The sequence below is a fragment of the Balaenoptera ricei genome, chromosome 2 (genome assembly GCF_028023285.1).
Source record: "Balaenoptera ricei isolate mBalRic1 chromosome 2, mBalRic1.hap2, whole genome shotgun sequence".
Taxonomy (NCBI): domain Eukaryota; kingdom Metazoa; phylum Chordata; class Mammalia; order Artiodactyla; family Balaenopteridae; genus Balaenoptera; species Balaenoptera ricei.
The window spans coordinates 185350859-185367274 of NC_082640.1; the positions used below are offsets into that span (position 1 = coordinate 185350859).

The following is a 16416-nucleotide window of genomic DNA, read 5'->3' on the forward strand; positions in this document are numbered from 1 at the left end:
GTATCTCATTGTGGGTTTCTTTTAAAAAACAGGGTAAAAAAGTTTATTGAAACAGGAAAATTTAATTTTTATATTGTGTGGGTTACTGAATGTTCTGATTTATATTAGAACAGACCTGTAGAGAAAGGAAAGCTGATCTGATCCAACTTGGCACTTTTTGCTGTAATTCATTTGGTTTTTATTGTTTGTTTTTTAAAGATTTTTTTGATGTGGACCATTTTTAAAGTCTTTATTGAATTTGTTACAGTACTGCTTCTGTTTTATTTTTTGGTTTTTTGGCCACGAGGGATGTGGGATCTTAGGTCCCTGACCAGGGCTCGAACCTGCATCCCCTGCATTGGAAGGAGGATTCTTAACCATTGGACTGCCAGGGAAGTCCCTCAATAGGGTTTTTAAAAATTTAGATATAATTGACGTATGGCATTGTATTAGTTTCACATGTACAACATAATGATTCAGTATTTGTATATCTTGCAAAATAATCACCACAATAAGTCTAGTAAACATCTGTCATGATACGTAGTTACAAATTTTTTTTTCTTGTGATGAGAACTTTGAAGATCTACTCTCTTAGCAGCTTTCAAATATGCAATAAGTATTAACTATAGTCATACTGTACATTACATCCCCATGTCCTTGTGATTTTGATTTGCTTTTCCCTAACGACTAATGAGCATCTTTTCATGTGCTTATTGGTCATTTATATATCTTATTTGGAGAACTAAAATATTCAAATACTTTGCTCATTTTGTAATTGGGTTGTCTTTTTATTATTGAGTTGTAAGACTTCTTTATATATTCTGGATAGTAGACCCTTTTAAGAATTATGATTTACAAATGTTTTCTCCCATTCTCTGGATTGTCTTTTCACTTTCTTTATGGTGTCCTTTGACGCACAAAAGTTTTTTATTTTGATGAAGTCCATTTTATCTACGTTTTCCTTTAGTTGCTTGTGCTTTTGGTGTCACATCAAGGACTGCATGAAACTGCGAATTCCTCTTCCTTTCAACATTTAGATTCTAGAATAACCTCTAGGAAGCAAAGCTAAAACTGGGGGAAGAAAGCTTTACTTGGAGTGCTCTATTGACTGTGGTGATCTACAGCTTTGCCCAGGAAAATGGCCAAAATAGAACAAATTCACATGAAAGGGCCTCAAAGCTGTGCTTTGAATAAAGTAGTGATTGCTAAATAGGCTGTTAAACATTAACTATTTCAAGTAGTTCCGCTAAATGAGACCACATTTTCTTATTCAGTAGCTTCAGTGTGCTGTAGAAGAAATGCACTTGGCTGTGGAATTTGTAGATAGAGAGTTGGTTCCTGTGGGGACAAAAAACAGGCTTTACATTTGCACAGGCCCTTTGCTGCGCTTTTCCAAGCCCTGCTGAGGACCAAGGCCTGGGCCAGCCACTGCCTGCTGGAGCTGTGATGTAACGCTGTGTCCAGGCAGCGTGTCACATGCTCCGCGGCCTCACACTCAGTGTTTTAGGACAAAGCCTACCTTTAAATTGAATTTCAAATTCATCTTAAAGTTGCTTGCAGAGGGTCCTGAGAAGACTAGTCCAGGGGCGAGGTGGCGGTGGGGTGGGATGAGGCCTTGTTAAAAGGTTTAGAAAGGGGCTTCCCTGGTGACGCAGTGGTTAAGAATCTGCCTGCCAATGCAGGGGACACGGGTTCGAGCCCTAGTCCGGGAAGATCCCACATGCCACGGAGCAACTAAGCCCATGCGCCACAACTACTGAGCCTGCGCTCTAGAGCCTGCGAGCCACAACTACTGAGCCCACGTGCCACAACTACTGAGCCCACGTGCCTAGAGCCCGTGCTCCGCAACAAGGGAAGCCACCGCAATGGGAAGCCCACGCACCACAACAAAGAGTAGCCCCTGCTAGCCGCAACTAGAGAAAGCCCACGCGCAACAACGAAGACCCGACGCAGCCAAAAGTAAATAAATTTATTTAAAAAAAAGATTTAGAAAATCAGGACAATTTGGTTGAATTCAAGTATCAGAATGTAAATGGGATTTCCATGTTTTGATCATAATCGACCTCTCTTTTAAAAAAATTTATTTATTAATTATTTTTGGCTGCTTCAGATCTTTGTTGCTATGCACGGGCTTTCTCTAGTTGCGGCGAGGGGGAGCTACTCTTCGTTGCGGTGCGCAGGTTTCTCATTGCGCTGGCTTCTCGTTGCGGAGCGCGGGCTTCAGTAGTTGTGGCACACGGACTCAGTAGTTGTGGCGCACGGGCTTAGTTGCTCCGCGGCATGTGGGATCTTCCCGGACCAGGGCTCGAACCCGTGTCTGCTGCATTGGCAGGTGGATTATTCACCACTGCGCCACCAGGGAAGTCCTCGACCTCTTTCTGGTTTGTTTTATTTCTTCTTGGATGTGCACGTCCTGGTCTACAGGTAGGATGTGTGCAGCTGAAGCAAACGGACGTGGTAACAGATGCTAAAGGGCACAGAGAAGTGAAGCCACAGGGGTCTTCCGAAATTAGCAGCGGTTTCTCTATTTCTGTGTCCCTTTCTCTTCTCTGGCAAAACATCCCTCCTGTAGGAGTTTTGGGGTGAAGTTTTAACAAAGTACTCAAAACGAATGACTCAGTTTTCAGACTTGCTAACATTTGGAAGGATGTGGAGAAAATATTTATAGTTGTGTTTAGCATCTTTTCTCTGGAGTTTGCCGCTTCAGTGGGAGACTTTTCTGTCCATAGTGGAGGTGTGTGCAAAGCGAGCCCAGTTGATGCTGGGATCCCGCTGCCCGGGGGCACTGAGTGCCCGAGTGGAAGAGGCTCGTCCAGCTGCCCCACCCGCACCGGCCCCCCCGCTTCCTTCGGAGCGTCCTCGCTGCCCTCCCCTTGCCCCCTCCGCCTCCAGAGCAGTCGCTGCTCTTCCCTAGCCCGCCCAGTGTCCTGCCCTCCCGTAGGGGAGGCTCCAGCTGACTCTTCCTGTGTGGACTGGCCCATCTGGTCTCCGGGGTCGTTTACTCTGCCTGGATTATAGCTTTTCCTGGAAAAGAGAGAAACTAGGACAACTAAGACTAGTATGACTGGTAAATGGCCAAACGAACACTTAAAAACTTACTTTAAACTCAACTGCTTTGGGTAATTTTAGCTCTATGAACAGAAAAAAACCAAAATAAATATGCAAACATGATAACAGGTAATCCCATGAGAATGCCACGCTCGCAGATGCTGCCGGTGGGCACAGAACTTGATGCTGCTTTACACGTCCAGATCTTTAGAGAAGTTCACAGCTAGCGTCAGGAAGGCTTGCGTTGGAGAGGCGTTAGGGTTAGAGAAGTCCCCCACCCCTGTTGGGCCTTCCACTGACTCGTCTCGGGGCACCGGGAGCGCGCAGGGCGCAGGGAGAGCGACCCTCACTCTCTGCTCCCGTCCAGGGCGGCTCTGGGCAACCCTGGATGCTGCTCATACTTCCTCCGCGGCTGGCATAGGTCACAAACACAGGGGATGGAGATGGCAGAAGGAGCGGGGCACCCACACCCCAAAGCCCAGCTCTGCAGGTACAACCAGCCGCCTGCTTCTAAGAGTTTTGGGGTGTTCTGAAGACTCGTGTTCCCTCCTGACATAAAAGTACAAGACCTTGGGGGTAATTAAACCAGATTCCTCTCACTGCATTTGGGGCACCATGGGTTAAATCCCTCCTCACATCCCAGTGAGCGATACCACACAGAGACACGACACGGCATCCTGGGACAGGGAGCTCAGAGCTCCACGTGCCAAACATGAGACACAGTCGCATCTGACAGTCCCGCTTTTTTAATAAGAGAAAGAGAACAGCATTGCTAGTTACATGCTTAGTGTCTAGGAGGTCCCTGCTCCTGAGGATGTTGCCAGGGGTTCAGGCTGAGGCCCAAGTTGAGTTCTGCAGGGTGCGTGCCGCATGGGCAGCGACATCCCCTGCACGATGCTTCCCAGAGGAGGTTTTCTTCCCATGGAGAATAAAAATGTCAGTTACCAAGTTTGTCTGATGATTCTGTGTTTTTTTTTTTTTTTTTTTTAATTAATTAATTTATTATTTATTTTTGGGTGTGTTGGGTCTTCGTTTCTGTGCGAGGGCTTTCTCCAGTTGCGGCGAGCGGGGACCACTCTTCATCGCGGTGCGCGGGCCTCTCGCTGTCGCGGCCTCTGGTTGCGGAGCACAGGCTCCAGACGCGCAGGCTCAGTAGTTGTGGCGCACGGGCTTAGTTGCTCCACGGCATGTGGGATCTTCCCAGACCAGGGCTCGAACCCGTGTCCCCTGCATTGGCAGGCAGATTCTCAACCACTGCGCCACCAGGGAAGCCCTGATGATTCTGTTTTTGTTTAAAAGAAAAATAAAATTATATGCGGGACTTACCGTGGTGGTCCAATGGTTAAGAATCCGCCTTCCAGTGCAGGGGACGTGGGTTAGTTCCCTGACCAGGGAACTAAGATCCCACATGCCACGGGGCAACTGGGCCTGTGTGCCACGACTGTGGAGCCTGCAGGCCACAACTAGAGAGCCCGTGTGCTGCAACTACAGAGCCCACGTGCTCTGGATCCTGCGTGCCGCAACAAAGAGCCCACGCTCCACAACAGAAGATCCCATGTGCCTCAAGTAAGACCCGACACAGCCAAAAATAAATAAGTAAATAAATGTTTTTTAAAAATTGTGTGTACATTGAAAAAATCTATAAAAATATACAGCAAATGATAGCAGTGGTTATAGCTGTGTGGTGCTGTTGTGGCTGATTGTTTTTCTTCCTTTAATTCACTTCTATTTTGTGAATATCTTGCAATGAACTTATATTACTTATGGAGTAAGTTCATAACTGAATAACCTAATAAGAATCAGTCTTGGGAAATAATCAGAAATGTTCCCAAAGCTCTTTGTTTTTATGCTGTTTATGCCAGTGGAAGCTTGACTGTGTCCAGTGCAGACAGCGAGGCCCCATAGGGGAGTGAAGCAGGGGTGGCACCCGCCCTTGTAAAGAGTCTGCTTAGCGGATTATCACAATGACAGTTATTATAATAATTACGGATGGGGACTTCGCTGGCGGTCCAGGGGTTAAGACTTGGTGCTTTCATTGCCGAGGGCCCGGATTCAATCCCTGGTTGGGGAGCTAAGATCCTGCAAGCCACGCAGCGCGGCCAAAAAATAAATAAATAAATAAAATGCATAGGCAGGGCATTACAACAGTTGTTATGGCTTTATCCTTTATGTTCTAGAAGCTGGGGAAAGATTGCACACGTTAGGTAGAAAAATGGAAGCCATAAAAAAAGACCCAAATCAAACTTTCAGGGATAAAAATTGTAATCCCTGAGATGCAAATCCCCTGGCTGAGATCAGCGGCAGTGTAGACATCGCAGGAGAAAAGGTGAGCTCGAAGACACAGTGATAAAAAGCTTCCAAACTGAAACAGAGAGAAAAGAGACTGGAAAAAAAAATGCAGGGCATGAGTGAGCACAGGACAACTTCACGTGGCCTAATATAAATGTAGTCAGAGTTCCAAAGGAGAAGAGAGAGGGGGAGGTGACAGGAAAAATACTTGAGGAAATATGGCTGAAAATATCCCGAACTTGATGAACTAATTATGTTGAGTGAAGAAGTCAGGTGGAAAAATAATACATATTATAATGATTAATTTACATGAGATTTAGAGAACGCTGACTCATCTGTAGCTACAGAGAGCAGTGGTTGCTTGGGGACCTGTGGGGGCAGCAGGATTGGGGGGGGTTACGGAGGAGGGGTGCGGGGTGTCAGCAGTGTAGGCATGTGGCAACAATGATCAAATTGTACCCTTTTTTTTTTTTTTTGGTTGCGCCACTCGTTTTGTGGGATCTTAGTTCTCCAACCAGGGAGTGAACCCAGGTTCCAGCAGTGAAAATGCCGAGTCCTAACCACTGGACCACCAGGGAATTCCCACAAATCATACGCTTTAAATGTGTGCGTTTTATTAGATGTCAATCACACCCCTGTAGAGCTGCTTAAAATGTATCAAACAGTAAAAAAAGTCGAAAGGAATGCGAGAGAGTGCGGGGCTGTGCTGGGCGCCGCAGGGGAGCAGGAGTGAGGGAGGCCGCCCCTGAAGGGAGGTAAAGGTTAAGTGACCAAAGGCAGAGGGGGCAGTAGGTCAGGGTAGCAGCCAGGAAGGAAACCCAGGTCACCAAGGGTTGCCAGCTCTGGCTCCTGTGGACAACGTAGTCCTTGAACTGGGCCTGGCAGACCCAGTGGGCACTTCCAGTGACCAGCAAGTAACGCATTTGGCCCAGTGTTGCTGAGTAGGGAAAAGTGCTGCTCCGCGGTGCCTTGGGCAGGACGGTTCGTTGCTGGGGACAGTCCGTTCTTGGGGACCATCCCGAGCCTGGTGAGACGTCAGTTTCTTGTGCCTCTCGACTCTAAATCCTAGTCGTACCCAGCAAGACCCTCTGGGAGGGTAGGGTGCAGGAAGGGCATCGTGTGACAGGGGAGACTCAAGAGGTCCTCGGGCTCAGGCTCTGGGGCAGTTGGCTCTTGGCCTGGAGAGTTTGCCGTTGACTCCAGGGGCAGTGGGTGCCCCCCGACGGCTGGGGCGCGACAGGCTCTAGGCGAGGAAGGCCTGCAGTGAGCCGTGAAACTCTTCGGCCTGGTTCCCTGGATCCAGAGTGCACGTCTGTGAGACGCAGGGCTGGGGTGGCAGGTGCGTGGGGACCCTGACGCCGAATGTTTGGGGCACAGGAAGCCAGTGTGTGTTGGGGCCCAGGCCTCTCGGTGACGAGACCGGCTGCCCCCGCCGTGCCTGCCAGCTCTGTTGCCGACCCGTCAGGTCTCGCTGACGTGGCGGGAAGGCGTGGCGGCATTTCCCCCTCAGCAGCAGGGGACAGTGCTCGGGGACACAGCGGCCCCTGGGGCTCTGCCAGCCAGGACCTCCAGTGGCACAGTCTGCTATTTGAAGTCAAAAGAACCTGAACTAAAAGTTATTTTTTTCCATATGAGACCAAATGACCTTGGGCAAGTTGTCCGAACTCACTGGCCCTTCATCTCCTGACCAGGAAAGTGAAGAATTACATCCACCTGGGGACCGGCTGAGGTACTTGCTGAGAATGTCCAGGCCTGGGTCCCTCCCCTGGAGATCAGCTCAGCGGGATGGGGCTCAGGCATCTTGGTTGGTTGGTTCTTACTTAAATCAGAGTCACACACGTAACTACACAGGTTACACGTCAGCTGGTTCTACAGGTGTGCTGCAGGAAACGCGTCTCCCCGCCCATCGTCACCCGTCTAGAGAACTCCTTTCTTTTGGCGTCATCTCCCTGAATAACTTTGTAGGGAGCTGCGTCTCTATCCTTCTAGCTCTAGGGGTTTTCGGTTGACTCCTGCTGGAAGGGAAGGGTGCCTGTCCCCCCAGCCGTGCGCCCGTCTCCCTGCTTCCATCCTCGGGAGCTGCGGTGCTGTGATGGGGCGCACGCCCTCCAGAGCTGAGCCGGGCAGTAAACTGCACTCCGTTTGCTTGTCCGCACGACTCTCTGTTTTCCCTGGGCTCGATCGTTGTCTTTTTTTCCCATCTGGTTTTCTGTGTTTTACATATTCAACCCCAGACTCTCCCTGCCAGCTGTGTCCGTTTCCCTTCTGTACACTCGGACATGTGGGCTCCATCCCATTCTTCTTGGAGTCATCGGTCCTGGATGCTTTGGCCGGCCCTCTGGCCTGGTCACTCTGTCTTCCTGGGCCCCCTTTGCCTTGCTCGTGCTTTGGATCCCTGCTCTCCTGGATCCTGCGTCTTCCTCTTTCTGTCTCTTTTTTTGGTGGAGTTTATCCTCCGGTCGGTTCCTGAGAAGGGTTTGTAGAGGTAACTTTGGGAGGCACTGTGTGTCTGAAAGTCTTCGCCCACATTCATCCTTGACCTTGTATGAGTATAGCAGTCTAGGTTGGAAATAGACTTCCTTTAGAATTTTAAGGTCTTCTTCTGTCATCTCCTGGTGTCCAGTATTGCTGTTGAGAAGTTTGAAGCCATTCTGATACCTGATCCTTGATATTTGACCTGCTTTTTCTCTCTGGAAGTTTGTAAGATCTGTTTGTTCCCAGCGTTCTGAGAGCAGAGAGTGATGTGTGCCTGGGGGAGCCTGTTTTATCCTTCGTGCCAGGAGCCCTTTCAGCCTGGAGCTCGTGGCGTTTGTTCTGGGATGTGTCCTGTTCCCCTGTTGGCAGTCACCTTCTGGCCTCTGCCCCTCCCATTTCTGTGTGCTCTTTCTGGGCGTCCTGCTTTCGTACTGTGGACTTCCTAAAGTGGCCTCTACTTTTCTTACCTTTTCTCTCCTATTTTCTTTTTCTTTATGTTTTTATCTTTCTTCTTTATCCTGCAATCCCCCTGTTGGGTTATTTCTATAAAAATACGCGGGACTTCCCTGGTGGTGCAGTGGTTAAGAATCTGCCTGCCGGTGCGGGGGACACGGGTTCGAGCCCTGGTCCGGGAAGATCCCACATGCCACGGGACAACTAAGCCCGTGCGCCACAACTCCTGAGCCTGAGTGACACAACTACTGAAGCCGGTGCGCTAGAGCCCGTGCTCTGCAACAAGAGAAGCCACCGCAATGAGAAGCCCACGCACCTCAACGAAGAGGGGCCCCCACTCATCGCAACTAGCGAAAGCCCGCGCACAGCAACGAAGACCCGACGCAGCCAAAAATAAATAATAAATAAATTTATAAAAAAAAAAAAAAAAAAAAAAATACGCACACACGCACACACACACACACACACACAAACATATACTTTTTCTTTTTTTGGGCCACACTGTGAGGCTTGTGGGATCTTAGTTCCCTGACCAGGGGTTGAACCCAGGCCCTCGGGAGTGAGAGCATGGAGTCCTAATCACTGGACCGCCAGGGAATTCCTCTGTGATTATATTTTAAATTTCTGGACGCTCCTTTTGCTGTTTCACAGTGGTCGAGTCTTCTCTTGCCCTCAAGGACGTTTTTGAAGTTTCTTCCCATGCGTGGTCTCCGTGTCCCTTGAGTTGCCTGCTTTCTGTCTCTCCGCTGTCTTCTCCACGCAGAGGCTTTCTGTAGACGTTGGCGACCTTGGTGTAAGCGGGGGGCCCACAAGCCTGGCTGGGGACCCTGAGCGTGCGTGAGACTTGCTGGCTGCGGTCTCTGCGTGGCGATCGGGCTGCGTGGTTTGCTGGGGGGGTCCCTGCTCTCAGCTGCTGAGTCCTTTCCTGCTCATTCTCTACTTTCCAGCCTCCAAAGTTGTGTGGCAGTTTTCTCCTCTTGTCATTATCCTTGTGAGATTTGAACTTAAACAACAAAAAAAACCTCTTCCACTGTCGCTGTAGTGTTGTTTCTTTCAGAAGGGACTGCAGGGATGGATGCGTTTGTTCCTTCTGTTATCATTGCCCAGGAGGCTGTGGGCTCTTCAAAGCCCGGCGGGTGATGCGGACACACACCCAGTGCTGAGAGCCATGGTGTAGGTCCTCCCTTCCAACTCCACACTCGTGGTGGCAGGGCTCTTCAGAGGGTGCCCCCTCCCTCCTGCCCGTTTTCCTTGAATCCTCTGAGCATCTCTGAGTGGTGTCGAGGTGTCGGTGGAGCTCTCTGTTACACACTGAGTCGCTGACGAGCACAGTGGTGCTGCCTGCGGGTGAGGGAGAAGACCTCCAAAAATGGAGTCTGACACTGTTGGACGGAACGGCCCCACTTTGAGGGCAGTTGGTTTTCTGCCACTTCTTTATTTTTTTCCCCACGTCGCCTTTTTCCCCATGGCTCCATTTGAACACCTGTTGTTTTGAGCTTTCATCCCCTCAAGCCCTGTTCCTAAGAAACATTAGCCTTCCCTGGAGGATTTGACCCTAAGCCTTTCTTCTCGTTCCGGAAGGCTGTGACCCCCAGTCCAGGGCCACCAGGGTACGGGTGGGCCTCCCCAGCCCTGCAGCAGTCCCCTCACCAGTCTCTAACACCCGACGACCCAGAGGTTAAAACAAACACCCAGGGCTCTGTCCCAGCTGACAGGTGTGTGCGAGCACCGGGAAGGGTCTGCATGCGGTCCCAGGGGAGCAAACCACAGGGTCACCTCCAGGGACCTTTCCCTCCTGGGCTTTGCTGCTCTGGACGGCCAGCCCCAGGCTGCCTGGGCAGCAGCCGGTGAGCAGGGCCTCAGGACCAGGCATTCAGTTGAGCAGCTGAATGTGAGAAGCTCTTGGAGGCACCTGGGACCAGCACCCTGGGATAGAGTTTCTGCAGACCTCGTATCACAGCAACGCTGGAGCCCTGCCGCTGACCACGGGCACAGTCACCCGGGCTGGGGTCCGTGCCCCAGTGGTGAACAGAAAGAGCGGTCACGGCCGACCTCACCAGCCCCTGCTCAGGAAGAACGGAATGTAACAGCTGCCCAGGAAACCTGTTTCCGAGTGTTTTTCTTTAGCACATCCCCCTGCAGTTAGCAGATGCTGTGTCTTGCTGGATTCAGGCCAGCTGCGGGGGCCGAGGAGATTGCAGGAGCCGGCGCAGGAATCCCCAGGAGGGAGGTCCTCTGGCTTTGCAGTCGGCCAACTAGAGGAAGAAAGAAGCAGAGGAACTTTGCTCCCATCCAGAGTCCGGCATCTGGGTGCCTTGCTCAGCTGGGTCAGCAGTTTTAGCAGTGCAGCTCATTCTCCAAATAAAATCCTGTGCTTCAGCCAAACGTGTTCCACCAGTGCTGGCAGAGCTGCTCCCGTGCACCTGCCCTGGGTGCCTGCCGCAGGGGTCCAAGGCAGCTCGCAGAGCGGGGCTCGCAGGCCTCGGGGGAGACCACTGGGCGGCACGGCCGGCCCAGGGCAGCCAGAACCGCCACGTCCCAGACTCAGAGCGTGAACACCTGGTAGGGGAGCGTCGCAGGTCACCTGCTCATCCTGCAGCTGAGGACACAGAGCCCGAGGAGGAGGGGATCTGCCCCGGGTCACACGCTGAGTTGAAGGCCAAAGTGTCTGAGAGCCTGCTGGTACTTTAAATACAGGCTGTTACCACTGGTATCCAGGTCTCAAGCTTCTGTGAAACGAGAAGGAATAGACCCGAGGCAGCACGAGGCTCTGCTGCAGGAGAAAGCGCGGAGGAACTAAAACGACCAGACAGACCTCAGGAAGCGCAGCCACTCTGGGGCCACGTGCCCAGGGACGGCCGGAGGGCTTCCCTATGGCAGCCTCGGGGTGCTCGGTCCAGACCCCAAATCCTCAAGGGAAGGCACAGTTCACCGTGTGTCACAAATGTTAGGTGGATGCAGGGTTCATTAGGACAGAGGGAGGGCACAGCTTGGAGGGGAAGGAAGGGGATCGAGACAGCGCGACTGGCCTCCACGAGGGGTTAGGGTTTCTCTCCAGAAGGCGTCTTCCGCGGTGGGGTCTGTGCTGCTCTGCAGGATCTCCGATTCATCCACCTTGGTGTTCCTGAACCATTCCTGCTGAGTTTTATCCAAGGTCACATGAAGTCCATACCAGAAGGATCTGTCTAGATAAACATTACCTTTGGCTGCAAAATTTACAATTTTTTTTCTTTTCTCCTGGATTTATTCACATTCTGGCTGAGGGAAGTGTGTGTGTGTGTGTGTGTGTGTGTGTGTGTGTGTGTGTGTGTGTGTGTTCCTTGGGACAAAGGCTCAGTCTGCTACAAGTCTGGAGAACTCTGGTCTGAGCCCCAGAGCCATGGGCAGGACCCTCACTTCTCAGCCTGAGTTTTGTCAGTTTTCTCACCCAGGATACGAGGGGGTTGGGCTTAGCCGGTCTCCTGCATCCCTTCCAGCCCCAAATTGGTTTTGGTGAGCCCTTGATTCAGAAAAGCCAGAGCTTTTTAGGCTGTGAGAGGCTGTGTTTTCTCTTGAGCTGGAGTTGGTTGTGCTGCCCTCCCTCTTCTCACGTGGGGTTCCCGAGCCTTGCTGCCCCCCTATATGCCAGTTGCATGAGGGTTTCTTGAGCAGAGGCTCTGTGAGACCAGCCACGCTTGGAGCTCTGCGGGCTGTGAAAATGGAAAAGCGTGACGGATTCCGAGTCTGCCCAGCCCCGAGGGGATTGGGGTATGGGGGGCACACTGGGGAAGGCCTGGTGGGATGAGCCTGGATGGGGCCCCTTCGGGCTGGGAGATGGGGCAGGGGGTCCTTCAGGAGGCCAGTGAAGCAGGTGGTTTGTGAGCTGGGCCTTGCAGAGCAGGGAGGGTTTTAGCAGTAGACTTGCAAAGGGGAATCCAGAGGTGGGGTGCAAAGTCCTGTTTGCTTAGAGCCAAAGCCCAGCGCTGTTGGGCCTGGCCAACCGTGAGGCCAGAAAGGGGGTGCTGCTGGGAGAGGGTGCAGGGCTATGGGGGGCAGGGGTTACCCTGCAGGTAGCAGGGACCATGGCCAATGGTGCAAGACAGTTACATGCCCAGTGCAGATTATCCTTCAGCCCCAGGTAGGATGGAGACTAGTTCGGAGGCCCCTGAAGCAATTGAGGCCACACACCACAGGGTCCAAGCTTGCAGTCTCACGAAATTGGGTAGAAAACCAATGTTAGTGAAAATAGCTGAGGGAGGGGTGGATGACCTCTGGGTTGCACACTTCTGCCTGCCTCAGCTGCCACCAGCAGAGGGGCGGGTGACCGGTGACCAGGGCCATCAGCTGTATCTCTCCATTGTCTGTGATTACCAGAGTCTTATCCTATGAGTGTGTGGTGTTTTGTTTTTTTTTTTATTATTGGAGTATAGTTGATTTACAATGCTGTGTTAGTTTCTGCTGTACAGCAAAGTGAATCAGTTACACGTATACATATATCCACTCTTGTTTTAGATTCTATTCCCATATAGGCCATTACAGAGTACTGAGTAGAGTTCCCTGGGCTATACAGTAGGTTCTTATTAGTTAATCTATTTTATATATAGTAGTGTGTATATGTCCATCCCAATCTCCCAATTTATCCCTCCCCCCCATCCCCTGGTAACCACAAGTTTGTTTTCTACATCTGTGACTCTATTTCTGTTTTGTAATTAAGTTCACTTGCATCCTTTTTTTAGATTCCACATATAAGCGATATCATATGATATTTGTCTTTCTGTGTCTGACATACTTCACTCAGTATGACAATCTCTAGGTCCATCCATGTTGCTGCAAATGGCATTATTTTGTTCTTTTTTATGGCTGAGTAACATTCCATTGTATATATGTACCACATCTTCTTTATCCATTCCTCTGTCGATGGACATCTAGGTTGCTTCCACGTCCTGTCTATTGTAAATAGTGCTGCAGTGAACACCGGGGTGCATGCATCCTTTCAAATTATGGTTTCCTCAGGGTATATGCCCAGGAGTGGGATTGCTGGGTCATATGGTAGTTCTGTTTTTAGTTTTCTGAGGAACCTCCATACTGTTCTCCATAGTGGCTGCACCAATTTACATTCCCACCAACAGTGTAGGAGGGTTCCCTTTTCTCCACACCTTCTCCAGCATTTATTGTTTGTAGACTTTTTGATGATGGCCATTCTGACCGGTGTGAGGTGATACCTCATTGTCGTTTTGATTTGCATTTCTCTAATAATTAGTGATTTTGAGCATCTTTTCATGTGCTTTTTGGCTATCTGTATGTGTGGTCTTCAGAGTGTGTGGTCTTACCACAACTAACTTAGTGACTGTAGTCCGAATTCTTGGGGGGATATACGAGACGAGAAGCTTGGAGTCAGAGTTAACAAGTACTGTATGTAACTCGAAAACAAGCTTGTCTTGATTCCAGGAAACACAGAACCTGTCACATTTCCAGTTCATGTTATCTAAACTCAGCTGTATTTTCGCTGCATCTGGCAGCTAAGATGAATCCCTTAACCTGAGAACGGTCACTCTGGGCCCCCTGCCGGTGCACACAGCAGCAGAGCCTTTGGAGTCCCAGTTTGGGAACAGTCCATCACGTGAAAACTTCACCCCTTAACTTCAACATCATGTCTAGTCAAGATCTCAGTTTATAAATTGTGGAGAGTCTCTCAGTTAATGGGAGAGAGTAATGGTGTATCCTGTAACACTGGTGTTACTTGTTCATAATAATGAGTAACGAGTGCTTATCTTTTGAGAACATGGGGTGTTTACAGTCACGAGCAGCCCCTTTGATTTGTAAATATCAAAGCAGGTTGGTGGCTGTGATCTGGGTGCTTCCAGAAAGGGGGTGTGGCTCCCTCCCCATCACCCGCACTGCAGCTCATCTTGAAAGGACACTTAAAAATAAGCAGGAACAGGCGCACACCCACACACACTCACACACTTGCACACGTACACACACACACACACACACATACTGTCTCACAGACTTTGGAAGCACACCAAGATTATAGATAATTTTTTAGCATTTCCAAATGATTTTACATCTTAAATTCCTTATTTATCCATTTTACAAATTGCATCCTTCTTCTTTCTTTTTTTCATTTTTATGAAGTTTTGAATATGAATAAACCAGAATTCTAGGCTGTCTGCTTTTTTTTCTTATTGAGATTTTTATTGTGAAAACTGCAGATTCACATGCATTTGTAGGAAATAATAGAGACCCTGTGTACCTTTTACCCAGTCTCCCCCAATGATGACATCTTGCAAAACGATAGTACATTGTCACAACCAAGGCCTGTCTACTTTTTGTTTTTTAAAAAATTGTGGTAGGGACTTCCCTGGTGGCGCAGTGGTTAAGAATCCACTTGCCAATGCTGGGGACACGGGTTCAAGCCCTGGTCCGGGAAGATCCCACATGCTGCGGAGCAACTAAGCCCGTGCGCCACAACTACTGAGCCTGCGCTCTAGAGCCCATGAGCCACAACTACTGAGCCCGCATGCCACAACTACTGAGCCCACATGCCACAACTACTGAGCCCGCGCGCCTAGAGCCCGTGCTCTGCAATAAGAGAAGCCATCACAGTGAGAAGTCCGCACACCACAACAAAGAGTAGTCCCCGCTCGTGGCAACTAGAGAAAGTCCAGCACAGCAGCGAAGACCCAACGCAGCCAAAAATAAATAAGTAAATAAATTTATTTAAAAGAAAAAAAGGGGCTTCCCTGGTGACGCAGTGGTTGAGAATCTGCCTGCCAATGCAGGGGACACGGGTTCAAGCCCTGGTCTGGGAAGATCCCACATGCCGCGGAGCAACTAGGCCCGTGAGCCACAACTACTGAGCCTGCGCGTCTGGAGCTTGTGCTCCGCAACGAGAGAGGCCGCGACAGTGAGGGGCCCACGCACCGCAATGAACAGTGGTCCCCGCTCACCGCAACTAGAGAAAGCCCTCGCACAGAAACGAAGACCCAACACAGCCAAAATAAATAAATAAACAAATAGCGTTCCCTTTATAAAAAAAAAAAAAACAAAAAAAACCTACATGATCAGAAATGCAAATTAACACAAATATTTAAAAAAAAAAAAAAGAAAAAAAATTGTGGTAAAATACACATACATAAAATTTACCATCAGTGGCATTCAGTGCGTTCACAGCGTTGTGTGACTTTTGTCACTGCAGATAACACAGTGACTCTGTGTGACTGCAGAGCAGTTGCATCATCCCAGAAGGAAGCCCTGCACCCAGCAGCAGTGCCTCTCCGGTCCTCCCGCCCCCCAACCCCTGGCAACCACTAATCTGCCTTCTCTCTGTATGGACTTTTCTCTCCTGGATGTTTCATATAAATGGAGTCATACAATATGTGGCCTTTTGTGATTGGCTTTGTTCACTGAGCATCATTTTTTAAAAAAGTATTTATTTATTTATTGGCTGCGTCAGGTCTTAGTTGCGGCACATGGGATCTTTCGTTGGCTCTCTAGTTGAGGCGCAGGCTTAGTTGCCCCACGGCATGTGGGATCTTAGTTCCCCAACCAGGGATTGAACCGGCGTCCCCTGTATTGCAGGACAGATTCTTAACCACTAGACCACCAGGGGAGCCCTGAGCATCATCTTTTTGAGGTTCATCCATGTTGTATCAGTATCAGTACTTCATTCCTTTTTATTGCTGAATGCTATTCCATTGTATGGATAAAACCACATTTTGTTTACCCACTCATCAGTTGGTGGACATTTGGGTTGTTTCCACTTTTTGGCTACTGTTAAGAGTGTTGTCATGAACATTCGTGTAGCTTCTGTTTGAACATCTGTTCCAGTTCCTTAGGTATATATCTAGGAGTGGGATTTCTGGGTCGTGTGGTAATTCTATGTTTAACCTTGGAGGAACTGCCAAACTGTTTTCCACAACAGCTGCACCATTTGACATCCCAGCAGCATATATGAGAATTCCTATTTCTCCATATCCTTACCAATACTTGTTCTCCATTTTCTTTTTTTAGCCATCCTAGTGGGTGTGAAATGATACCTCACTGTGGTTTTCATTTATATTTCCCTAATGACTAATGATGTTGAACCTCTTTTCATGTTTGTTGGCCATGTGTACGTCTTCAGAGAAATGTCCATTCAAGTTCTTTGACCTTTTTAAAATTCAGTTGTCTTTTTGTTATTGGATTTTA

General features: G+C 49.5%; 1 protein-coding gene across 7 annotated transcripts in view; it reads left to right on the top strand.

Annotated features, from left to right (window-relative positions):
* TECPR2 (tectonin beta-propeller repeat containing 2) overlaps positions 1-16416 on the top strand; it is a 99628-nt gene that overhangs the window by 72663 nt on the left and 10549 nt on the right. The window lies entirely within an intron of this gene.